We start from the raw sequence: 11,480 nt of genomic DNA, 5'->3' as shown, positions 1-11,480 counted from the left end.
CCGCCCCCTCCTCCCAGCGGGCGGCCCGGGACGCACGTGACCCCCCTGTCAGGCCTTATAAGGCGCGGAACCGAAAGCGGCCGCCGGGTGGTCACGGGCACCGGGCGGCGCGGCGGACACGAGCAGCCGTCCCCGGGGCCGGGCGCCGGGCGCGGCGGGGAAAGCCGGAGCTGGGCCGCTCGACGCGCCGGCCACCCGAGCGGCGGCGGCTGAGAGTCCCGGGAGACGCCTCCCGGCGCCCCTCGCCCTCTCTGCCGCTCCCGGCGCCTGCAGCTCGCGCCCGCCTCCCTCAAAACGCCGGCGGCCCGGGGCTGCGAGCACCTCCCCTCCTTCGGGCGCTGAGGCTCGAAGGAAATCGCACTGGACAGTTACCGACTTCAACGGAGCAAGGGAGATAACTGCACTCCAGAGCCGCTCGCCGACCAGCTGTGCCAGGGATGGCGTATTCTTTGTGATGTTAAAAAGATTGCAGATGGGTTAGCATCTGCAGGAGGGTTTAAGCTTGAGCGAGAGTGCTTCTTTGATTCATTTTTAATGATCAACGGTTTCGTGGAAAGAAATCCGGCCACGGAGTCGATCTGCCTTCCAGTTCCAGCAGGACATTCAAATTGGGGAAAGGGACTGGCTCCCAGGAGTGCTCAATAGATGGCAAGTCACCTCCTCCAGCCCTTTGAAAACAACGTTACAAATGGCGCTTCCGATCATCATTCTGGCGTGGAAATCGGTTTCCATCTAGTTCCAAGCCAAGAATGGCTTTTCACGGGTTATTCCCTCCCCTGGACTTTCAGGCTCCCTCTATCAGCATCTTCCCACGGCTCTTAATCATGTCAAACACATTCACACATTTTAAAAACAAACCGAAAAATTAAAAACACTTACTTGATCCAGTCTGCCTCCAGTCCCCACCTCCTCACAGCCAAGCTTTTTGGGAGATCGACGCCTGTTCTCATTATTCTCACATACATTTCTCAATCTACTACTCATTCTTCCCTGCAGAGGGACTTCCACCGAGGTGACCCTGACAAAGGCCATTTGTGGCTTTAAAAATGCCCTAAACAATGAGATTGCTGTTGTTGTTATTTTCAGTTCTCTTCTTACTTAACCCATCTGCCGCATTTGTCGTTGGGGACCTGACTTTTGTCCTTGAAACTATGCCTTCCATTGGCCCCTTTGAGACTTAGGTCTCCAAGTTCTCCAAGCGTTTCTTGTTCAGCCCTCTTGCCACCTCTTACATGTTGAAGTGCCTAAATAATCTGCCCTTGCTCTGTTTCTAATGCTGCCTGGTCTATGCACACCCACTCATGAATGACTTCAACTACCAACCATGTGCTGATAACTCATAAACGGCCATCCCCACCCCAGATCTCCAGTTCTGTAAAGCCTATTTCTTACCAGAAATTTCTACCCTGACGTCCCATGGGCCTTAGACTCAGCTTGATTAAAACAGAAGGTAATTTTCCCGCCAGCTGGCTTTTCTCTTTTGTCTCATGCTCTCGGTAAAAGTCTTCATAATCCACCTAGTCACCCAAAGGAGAAATCTGAAAATTGCCCCAGGTTCTTTCTTCTCTCTCCCATTTGCCCCCTCCACACACCAGAATGTTCTATCACCTTCCCACCATTTCACTGTTCTTGCCTGGTTTCAGGTCCTCTGTTTCAAGCCCCAGAAATATTTCATTTCTTTCCTTATTAGTCTCACTGTCTCAAAGCTGGTGGGACCTCCACCACTGCCATCTCTCACATTGTGGCCAAAGTAAGCCTTCTCAAATACAAAATGGAGTGAGTCATCCCCTGAATAAGCCCTTCGAATGGCCCCCCATTACCTGTAGGATGAAGTCCCAGTATCTTAGCCAGTATCTATTTCTCCAGTCTCATCAAACAACTCTGAGCTCCTCACATGCAGTTTCCTGTAAGGCCACTTAATTTTATGCTGTGCTGTCTCACGGGATGTCCTTCTTCTTACTCAGCCTGTCCAAACACCTGCTCATCTTTCAGGATTCAATCTAAGAGTTGCTTCGTTATGAAATCTTTTGACCCTGCTGCAGGTTAGAACTGGCCACTCACTCGAGATGAAATGCACACCCCCCTACCCCATCACAATGCCTTGGAAGACTTTATTAAACTCATTTTTTAACATAGTATCCCTGACGACAAGTATTATGACAGACTTAATCTCCATTTTCCTAGTTCTCAGTAGTTCCTGATGTATCATACGTGCTCAGTAAAGGTTGAATGAATGAATTATGTGATAGAATTGGAATTACCATATTTTTATGGCTATAGAAAACCAGTTTCCCGTGTATTACTCTCATTTAATTCTCACAATTCTGCAAATAAAATATTATCATCTTTTATAGTGATAGAAATTGAAACTAGAAAAGAATGAAGCAATCTGCCCCAGGTGCCACTGTATAAATCGCAAAGCCAGGACTATAATCCAGTCGCCTAGGTAAATTCACTACATATTTATCTGTCCATTGTTTTTTCACCATAAATTCTATTTTGCACGCTACCATGGCTTTCTTTTTGTTAGTGGTCGCCTGGTATATGTCTTTTCATCTTTTTATTTCCAACCATTCCGAGTCATTATGTTTTAAGTGTGTCTTGTAAACAACAGTTGAATTTTGGTAGTATTAACTCATTCGAGAGTCTGCCTTTGAGTCATCTATTTTAATCAGTTTTCATTTATCATGGATATTAATTAGGGTAAAAGGTGATTGTAAGAAAGAGATCCTTCCTCTCTGGCTCCTCCCAAGCACAGTGTTTATTTCCCTCTCCTGAAACAGTCTTAGGATAAGTGGTCCAGGTTGTTAGGGCAGCTCCTTTGCTCCATTTTGCTATTCCATCCCCTAGGGCACTGCCTTTATCTATGTGGGAGAAGCTGGTTAGGGGAGTTCTAGCTCAAGGAAGGAAGAAAAGAGTATAAAGGAGCACAAGCCTAACTTCTTAAGACTTAGATCCAGAAGTGACACGCTTCTCATCTGCTCATATGGCATTGGCCAGAACTTGGTTACATGGTCATACCTAGCAGCAAGGAGGCAGGAAAATGAAGCCATTAGCTGGGCAGCCATGTTCCAACCACGACTCTATTACTATGGAAGACAGAAAATAGGTTTTGGTGAAAACTAGCATTCTCTGTTACACCAGGAATACCGTCTTTGGATTTATTACTACCACCTTCTCATGTCATATTTAACTTTCTTTTTCTTTGCTTCTTTTTTGCCCCTTTCTTGCTTTCTATTCCATTAATTGAATTTTCTTTCATTTGCTCTTTTTCTAAACACTCCTACTGTTTTGGAATTTTTACCTTTTATTTCAATTCTCAGTGGTTACCCTTAAAATATTAACGTTTATACTCAACATCCAAGATTCCATCAATATCTTCAACCCCTTCTTTTAAAGATGATCTTAAACAAACAAAAATAAATAGAACACCTTAGCTCAGAATTCCTTTCCTATAAACTATGTATTGCTATCCAGTATTTTTTAATTCCCCACGTATTTTTTAGTTCTTCACTAAATTAGTCATCACCATTACTACTTTTATAATTATTTGATTAATTTTCCTAACATAGTTTATCAGTGTTTTTCCTTACTATTTGCTTTTTGTATCTCACCCTTTCCTTCTGGGCTCAATTTATGTCTTGGTGAAATATGTTCTTCAGTATTTTTATTCATCATATTTGCGAGTAAAATTCTCTGTTTCGTCTCTCTCATTTTATTTTCTCTCACATTCTTGAATCAGAATTTTGTCAGCTAAGGAATTCTAAGTTGACAACCATGGACTCCAACACCTTGATGTTACTGTTTCATTACCTTCTGGTATCTACTGTTTGGTGATAGAAGTCTGGTCAGTCTCACTGTTATTCCTTTATAGATTTTTTTTTCACCATAGTAACTTAATATTTTCTTTTTTTCCCCCCAGTTAATGCTTACATTAGTGATTTGTGTCTAGGTAGATTTTGTTTTTTAGATAGATTGTTCAGGACTCAATGTTCATCTTCAGCCTGAAGACTCAGGTCCTTCTTCAGTTTTGGACAATTTTCAGCTCTTGGGTACTTCAAATATCCCCCCCCCCCCCACTCCCACCCCATGCATTTTTTTCCTCTATTTTATCTTTCTGGAACTCCTATTAGGTAAGAGTTTGAGTTTATCTTTTTCTTCCATATTTCCGCTCTTTTTCTCTGTGCTGCTCTTGGGTAATTTTCTCAGATCCCTTTGATTCTCTCTCTAGATTCTCTTTGCAGCTGTATTATATACTCTTTAATATGGACATTGAATTTTAATTTATTTACATTTCTAAAATTTTCATTTCTTTTGTTTTCAAACCTACTTGCTCTTTTTTTTCATAATATCTTACTTTTGTCCTAGAGTCTATTCTTTCCTTTATCACTTTGAACATCTTAAACACATTTATGTAAAAGTCTTTCAAATTACTCTAATAGAGCACACTTACCACAATGCACACTGAGTAATGTATAGAATTGTTGAATCACTATATTGTACACCTGAAACTAATATAACACTGTATGTTAACTATACTAGAATTAAAATTAAAAACTGAACTTAAAAGTTGTTCTAATATCTATAGTTAACAGAGTGCAAATTCTTCCATCTGTTGCACTAGCTGAGTCACAACTGTGGTGGCATGTTTCCTTGTGTGCTTTATTATGTTTTACTCTGAGCTTCTCTTCAGAGGGACTTGTTTTCCATGATGGTTTTACATCTCTGTGAGGTATTACATTGGACTCAGGGACCTCCAGGTTTTCCTGGCTCACTTACATGTCTGGCAGTGGATGCTGGAAAGCTCAAGCAGATGAAGGCTGCACAGCCCAGGGCTCCTTAAGTCTCTCTCTGTTTCCAAGGGGCTTCTCCACAACTCCTCAGCATGGTGGCTTCCGGATATCTGGATTGACTTCTTATATATAGGATCAGGGCTCCTAATGTGTATGTCAAGAAAGAGCATGGCAGATGGGTGCTGTATTCTATTATGAACTCACCTCAGAAATCATATAGTATCATTTTCACCAAGTGAATTGAATGGAGTTGTCAGAAAACCCTGCTCAGTTGCAAGGGTATGGAACATACGGACCTCAAACTTGTCAGTGGGAGGAGTATCCGAAACATTTGATGAGGAACATTTGGGATGAGATGTATATACTTGTGCAGTCCTCTTTGGAACATCCAATCTACCACAGTGGTATATCTCAGTAAATTTCAGTGTCATGTTTCTGGGCAACCAGAGGTTCATTCTCAGATTAGATTATATTCGTAGAGGGATATTCCTTCTCTCTGACCCAGCACCTGGAGAACATGAGTTATCATCCATGAAGAAGCCAGCCAACTAAAATGCAGGCATAGAGTCTTCTTCACACTGAAGAAGCACAGAGCTGCACCATTCCACTGCCCCAGCCAAATCTTTGGTGGAGCATATTGGAGTCTGACAAAACCTCCCATAGAAATCATCTGACAAAGACCCTCTACTTAAGGTCTGTACTTGAAGCAAGTTTACAAACAGATTACATCTTAGGAATAATGTACCTACCTGAAGCAGGAAATAGAAATCACAACCCTCGTTCCACTTTATCAAAGTAATGTGGGGCTCACAAAAAGAAGAGCAATAGCAAACCCAACTCTGTGGCTCACATTGGCCGTTATCCCTGCTGCCTTAATAAAGAGACCCTTCGTGGTCTCTCATGTAGCAGGGTGCTAGGGGTGTTCTCTACTTATTACAGATCACAACTTAGGCATACAAATTCTACAAATGATTTTATCTCACTCTTCGGTCCCCATCCCACACAACCAAGAGAAAAACACTTAAAAAAATCAAACATTTGTTGACTAAATATAAGGATATAAAATATAAGGATACTAAAAATATAATTAAGTGAAAAGGCATACTAAAGGATACTAAAAATACTAAAGGATATAAGGATATTAAAAATATAAGGGTACAAAAAATACAATGAAGTGAAAAGGCAGGTTTTAAAACACAACATATAAAACATGTAAATATTATGTAACGATGTATTAAGAAGTTTGGCAGGATATACCTCAAAGTGATTAGTGATTATTGGTGGGCAGGTGGGTTCCATAATCTCATGTATTTGTCCTTTCTTGTTTTGTTTGATGTCTGGTAGGATTATGCATATTCTTTGATTTTCTTATCTTCCCACAATAAGTATTTATTGCTTTGAGAGAAAATTATGAGTAATTGATCATAACTAAATTAATAAAAATCAACATATTTAGGGAAATTTGAATCCTTAAATGCATAAAAAAGAGATATATATATATATATAGGGACTGGGGAATAAGGCAGAGGAAAAGTGAAAATAACCGGGGCTAGGGCTATGTCTTCTAGGCCAGATGAGGGTGAAGAATTGGGTCTGGAGTTAAAATAAAATGTGACAAATTTCATTGTGATTCAAACTGGCAAATTGTGAGGTTCCCCCCAAGTGAGCAGAGCCAAGGATGGGGCTTTTGTGATCCCTGAGAATACAGTCAGTGGACTTCATCTAGGTGGTGGCAGGTGCCCAGCTTCAGATTCAAGGGCAGAGTTCTAGATCCCAGGAAGAGGGCTGTCAAGAGCCAAGTGGCAGGAATCGAGCCAAAGCAAAATGCTGGAAACTGGGACAAGGGACATGAAGGGAGCTCTGACCGGGTGGCCCAGCACCCAGTTCAGTGGTCCTCAGGGAGATGGGAGCAGGGGCCAAGAGGCTAGAGGGCAACGGGGGCCAATGGTCAGTGGTGGCCTTCAACATTGGGTGATAGGGCAGTGAATTTGAATAAAACTATCCCAGATTAAGGGACTAAGGTTTCTACGGTGGTTTTCTCAGAGAGGGTTAAGAGTATTTTCTTTTGGAAAGCTATGCAAGGAAGAGATGAAGGCAAAAAGAGTGAGGTTTGGCACCTTGTCATTGAGGAACACTAACACTGAGTGAAAAGCACATGGGATTTGCTGGGAAAGAGAACTGTGCCCCAACTTCCACACTTCTATTGATTCACCTTGAGACCTTGGGTGAGTCGCCTCCTTCACTGTAAAATGAGCGTAACGATACTAATTCTCAGTACTGTGTGAGGGATAAGTGAAATACTGTACTAAAAATGTCTGGCATAATATAGGTGTTTTTTACAAATATCACTGAAAAGGAAAAGAAATGAGGGGATTATGACTTTTATGTGCCACATGTTAGACGAGGAATACCACCCCTCATCCCCTCGTGGGGGATGTCATATAGTCTTTGAAGGTAGCAGCTACTAGAATTAGAAAATCGTCCATTTTTTAAAAGCTTCAACACCACAGGTTTTAAAACTCCTTTTTAGATAAGTGACACTTTGGTTTTAATCATCGCAACAACCCTATGAGATAATTATTATTATCCCCATTTTACAGATGAGGAGACTAAGGTTCAGGGATTAAGCAGATTGCCTGCGGTCACAGAATTTGTCAGAGATAGAAAGACAGCCAGCATGGGGAGTTCTCACCACATAAGAGTCCCATCAGAGAGGTGGAAGAAGAATCAGGAAATCGAGAGACCAGTAAGGAAAACGGACCACATACATTTCAAGACTTTTGTTGGGGGGATTAGTTAGTGTTGTTTCATAGCATAGGGAGGCAAACGTGTGTTTAGGCAAGTGGGAAGGCACTAGTGGAGGGGTCATGACGGAATGCCAAAGAGAGAGGGACTAATTCCTGGGGAGAGGTCTGATGCACAGGTTGAGGAATAAGGCTTATAGAACTCTGGTTCTTCAGAGCCAAGAATAAAGGAGCCAAGGAAGAGAAACACACCTTATAGGTTAACTGTTGTTATGAACTGACTGGCATCTAAGTCTAAAGTGTGTTTTCTTTCCTGTTACCCCAGGATACAGCAACCGCCCTTAGGAAAAATGTCGCAGTCTGGGGCCACTCTTGGTCCTCCCTTTTCCCAGACTCTTGCACATGATGCCCACTTTCCTGGACACTTTCCTTTGTTTGCTTTCCTTGGACTCTGCTTCCAGTTCCACCACCTTCCCACCCAGTCAGGGGCCTGGGCCAGTCTACCTAGGAACCCCTTCCTCTCCTTTACCTTTCCTACTCCAGCTTTATTAGCCCAGATAGGGACCTGGAGGATCACAAGCAGAGGACGGGACGGCACCTCAAGAGCCTTTCCTGACCCAGCTGACGTACCTCACGCCTGTTGCAAGTGGGTCCCAGTTGTACCCAAACCCAGAGCAAAGTGCATGCCATTCTGTCTGTCCAGTCCTGCTTCTCCCCCTTACATATCCCCGCTCCTATGGACACTCACGGGAGTGCACCTAGTCAGGCTGGTGGCAGTCTGGGGATCACAAGGATGGTGGCCGAAGAGCATGGTGGGGGGGGGGGGAGGAAGCACTTGGGGAGTGGGGCTTTTTGCATTTAGTCTTCATGGGGGTTGGAGGATGCCCTGTAGCAAGTCAGAGAGGATATCATAGGGCCACTAACTTCGATGTGAAAATCATCGAATGATACCTCTGCTTTTTGTGCCACCAAGAGAGCGCGTCAATACCTTACATTTTAATTTCTCCGCCAGGAAGAGTTTCTTGGACGCCTATCCTGTGCAAATCATTAACCTTGGCTCGTTCAGGAATCATGTTAAGCAGTTCTCATTAGCTCAGTGTCTCTGGTCACAAGATGTGGAACTTTTAGAACTTTGCAAACTGTTAGGCTGAAGTTAAAGTAGTTCGTTTAATGCCGTATTTATCATTTTAATGTTTTTGAATGTGTTAAAGGGAAATATTTTTAAAATGTATTACTCACAAAGTCATAGTATTCAGTTCATTCATTTGCTCAACCCATATGTGTTGAGCACTTACTACCCCTAAGTTTTGGCACCAGGGAGGCATCTGTACCTTTTTAAAAGAGTCTGGTAAGTGCCAAGATGTAGGGATCACCCGAGCACGTAGAAGTGATGCCTCAAAGGATCTTGGGTCATTCAGGGAGGCTTCCTGGAGGAAGTGACATCTACAGCGAGACTTAACTCTCAGGAATTAGCTAGACCACGTTGGGTAGGGAGGGGCTGGGAGGAAGGAAAGCAGTCCTAGGGGGAAAAATGGATTCTTTATAAAAGCCAAGAAGCACAAAAGGGTTCTACTGGTTCTTTCAAGTTCTGAAAAGAATGGTGATATTATTAACTACAGCGTGAGGGAGTGAATATGAGATGAGACTGAAGAAGCGAACAGATAATGGATTATGAAGGGCTTAGGACAGCAGCAGAAACTTTCTGTGTTCACATCTTTAACATAATAATAACAGCAAGCAGTGAGCACATCATTTGATTGATTAATTAGTCCTTACAACTCCTAGAAGGCAACTGAGTTTCGATTTTAACAACTTGCTATCTTCCATCTTGAATACCCTGGTATTATGTCTTCAAAACTAGAGAGCACAGGTACCATTTTAAAATATCGACTTTTTTCTAAATTTTTTTTTTTAAGATTTTTTATTTATTTATTTGACAGAGAGAGACACAGCGAGAGAGGGAACACAAGCAGGGGGAGCGCGAGGGGGAGAAGCAGGCTTCCTGCTTAGCAGGGAGCCTGACGTGGGGCTCGATCCCAGGACCCTGGGATCATGACCTGAGCCGAAGGCAGACGCTTAACGACTGAGCCACCCAGGCGCCCCTCTAAATTTTTTTTTAAATAGAGGCTGAAGGAGTCGAGAATCACAGGAATGATGATTAAAGGGGGAAGGAGCCATGTTGAACAGGCTTAGAAATCATCTGACTAACCAGTCTGGCATCTTGAAAGATCTAAAAATTAACAGTTACCTCCAGGGTGGAGTAAGAAATACAAGCTGGGACAGGTTTTACCCTTCGGAGAGTGGGTGGAGGATGAGGTTGGAAACCTATTTCAAACACAAGATTCTTATAATTTGGTTTTTTAAAGCACAGCTTTGAATAAAGAAATCAAAGTGAATAAACAATCTCAGGTTCAACTGGCCTATTATTAGAATATGATATTCTTGCCTCACAGTCTGAAAAACACCTTATCTATGACTAGACATCAGATGAATGTACCTTCAGAATGAACTTTCCTAAAGAGAAATTTCCTGTTGGAATCAGTCAGTGACTAGGCCACAGAATTAGTCATGTTGTTTAATTTGTTTAAGCATATCATTAACAAGATTAAAAGCTTTCCAAAAGCTGGGATTGAAGGTAAAGGGTCATTAGCATTAAACACATAGACTCTAAAATAATTTCATATTAATGAAATTAATATTCTAATGTTTTCTTGTCAATATTAAAGATAACCGTAGGTTGGGTTTCTCAGTGAATAGAGAGAAAAACAGACCAATTATCCTGCCCTCCCCACCATGGCCAGTCCCCCCAAAGGTTCTTCAGAGATAAAGTGTGGAAAGGGACAGTGTGTCTCCAAATTACTATGAAACTTTATCCCAAACCATGATGCAGTCCCTTGCTGAGCTAAGGTGGGCTAAGGTAGGTCAAGAGTCAAAAGCCTTCTTTCCTTGTTACTCTCATGGTGAGGAAAGAGCAGTCCATAGAAAATAGTCCCCATTTCCCAACCTCTCCTTAACTCATTTGTAATCCAGCTCTGTCCCTCCCCCACCACAGAAGCTACTCTTGTCAAGCTCACCCGCATCCTCCTTGTTGCCAAATCCAATCGGTACTTTTCAGTCCTCCCCTAACTTGGGTTTTCAACAATACTTGACCTTTCAACGCACTTGATTACTCCCTATTTTTTGAAATACTTCCTTCTCTTGACTTCTCTGTTTACAAAGAACCATGATATTACACTCATTTCGTTTTCTTCCCACTGACCGGGCACTCCTTCTCAATCTCCTTTGCTGTCTCCTCCTTTTTGGCTCAAACTCTGAATATTGATGAGTCCCAAGGCTCAGTTTTAGGGCCCTTTCTCTTCACTATCTACACCTTCTTCCCAGGTGCTCTTGTTGGGCCTCATGCCTTTCCATTTCAGTTATATGCAGGGAACATCTATATTTATATTTCCAACCCTGACTCTCCCCCAAGCTCCATTCTCATACACCCACCTGCACACTTGACATCTCCAATTAGGTATCTAATATGTGTATTAAACATAACATATCCAAAATAGCTTTCACCTATAATCTGCTTCTCTCTCAGTTTCCCCATACCGATAAAAAAAATAACAATATTCACACAGAAGCTCAAGGGAAAGATCTAAAATGAGTCCTTCCCCCTCCCCCAACTCCTATATCCAATCTATCAGCAAGTTCTGTCAACTTTTCTTCCAAAATGAACCTATCCATTTCTAGCTCTCCTTACTTTCTCCTTGTGTGAGCTGCCATGATGTCTTACGATTATCACACTGGTCTCCTAACTGGTCTCCCTGCTTCCACTATCGCCCCTCCTGTACAATCCATGTTCTACGTGGCAGACAAACAGATGGTTTTGTAAAAGTATAAATCAGAGGCGCCTAGGTGGCAAAGTCAGTTAAGCCTCTAACTCTTGGTTTTGGCTCAG

This window comes from Mirounga leonina, unplaced genomic scaffold (assembly GCF_011800145.1).
Source record: "Mirounga leonina isolate KUSES-001 unplaced genomic scaffold, KU_Mleo_1.0 Mir_127, whole genome shotgun sequence".
NCBI classification, from domain to species: domain Eukaryota; kingdom Metazoa; phylum Chordata; class Mammalia; order Carnivora; family Phocidae; genus Mirounga; species Mirounga leonina.
This window is presented reverse-complemented; position numbering follows the sequence as displayed.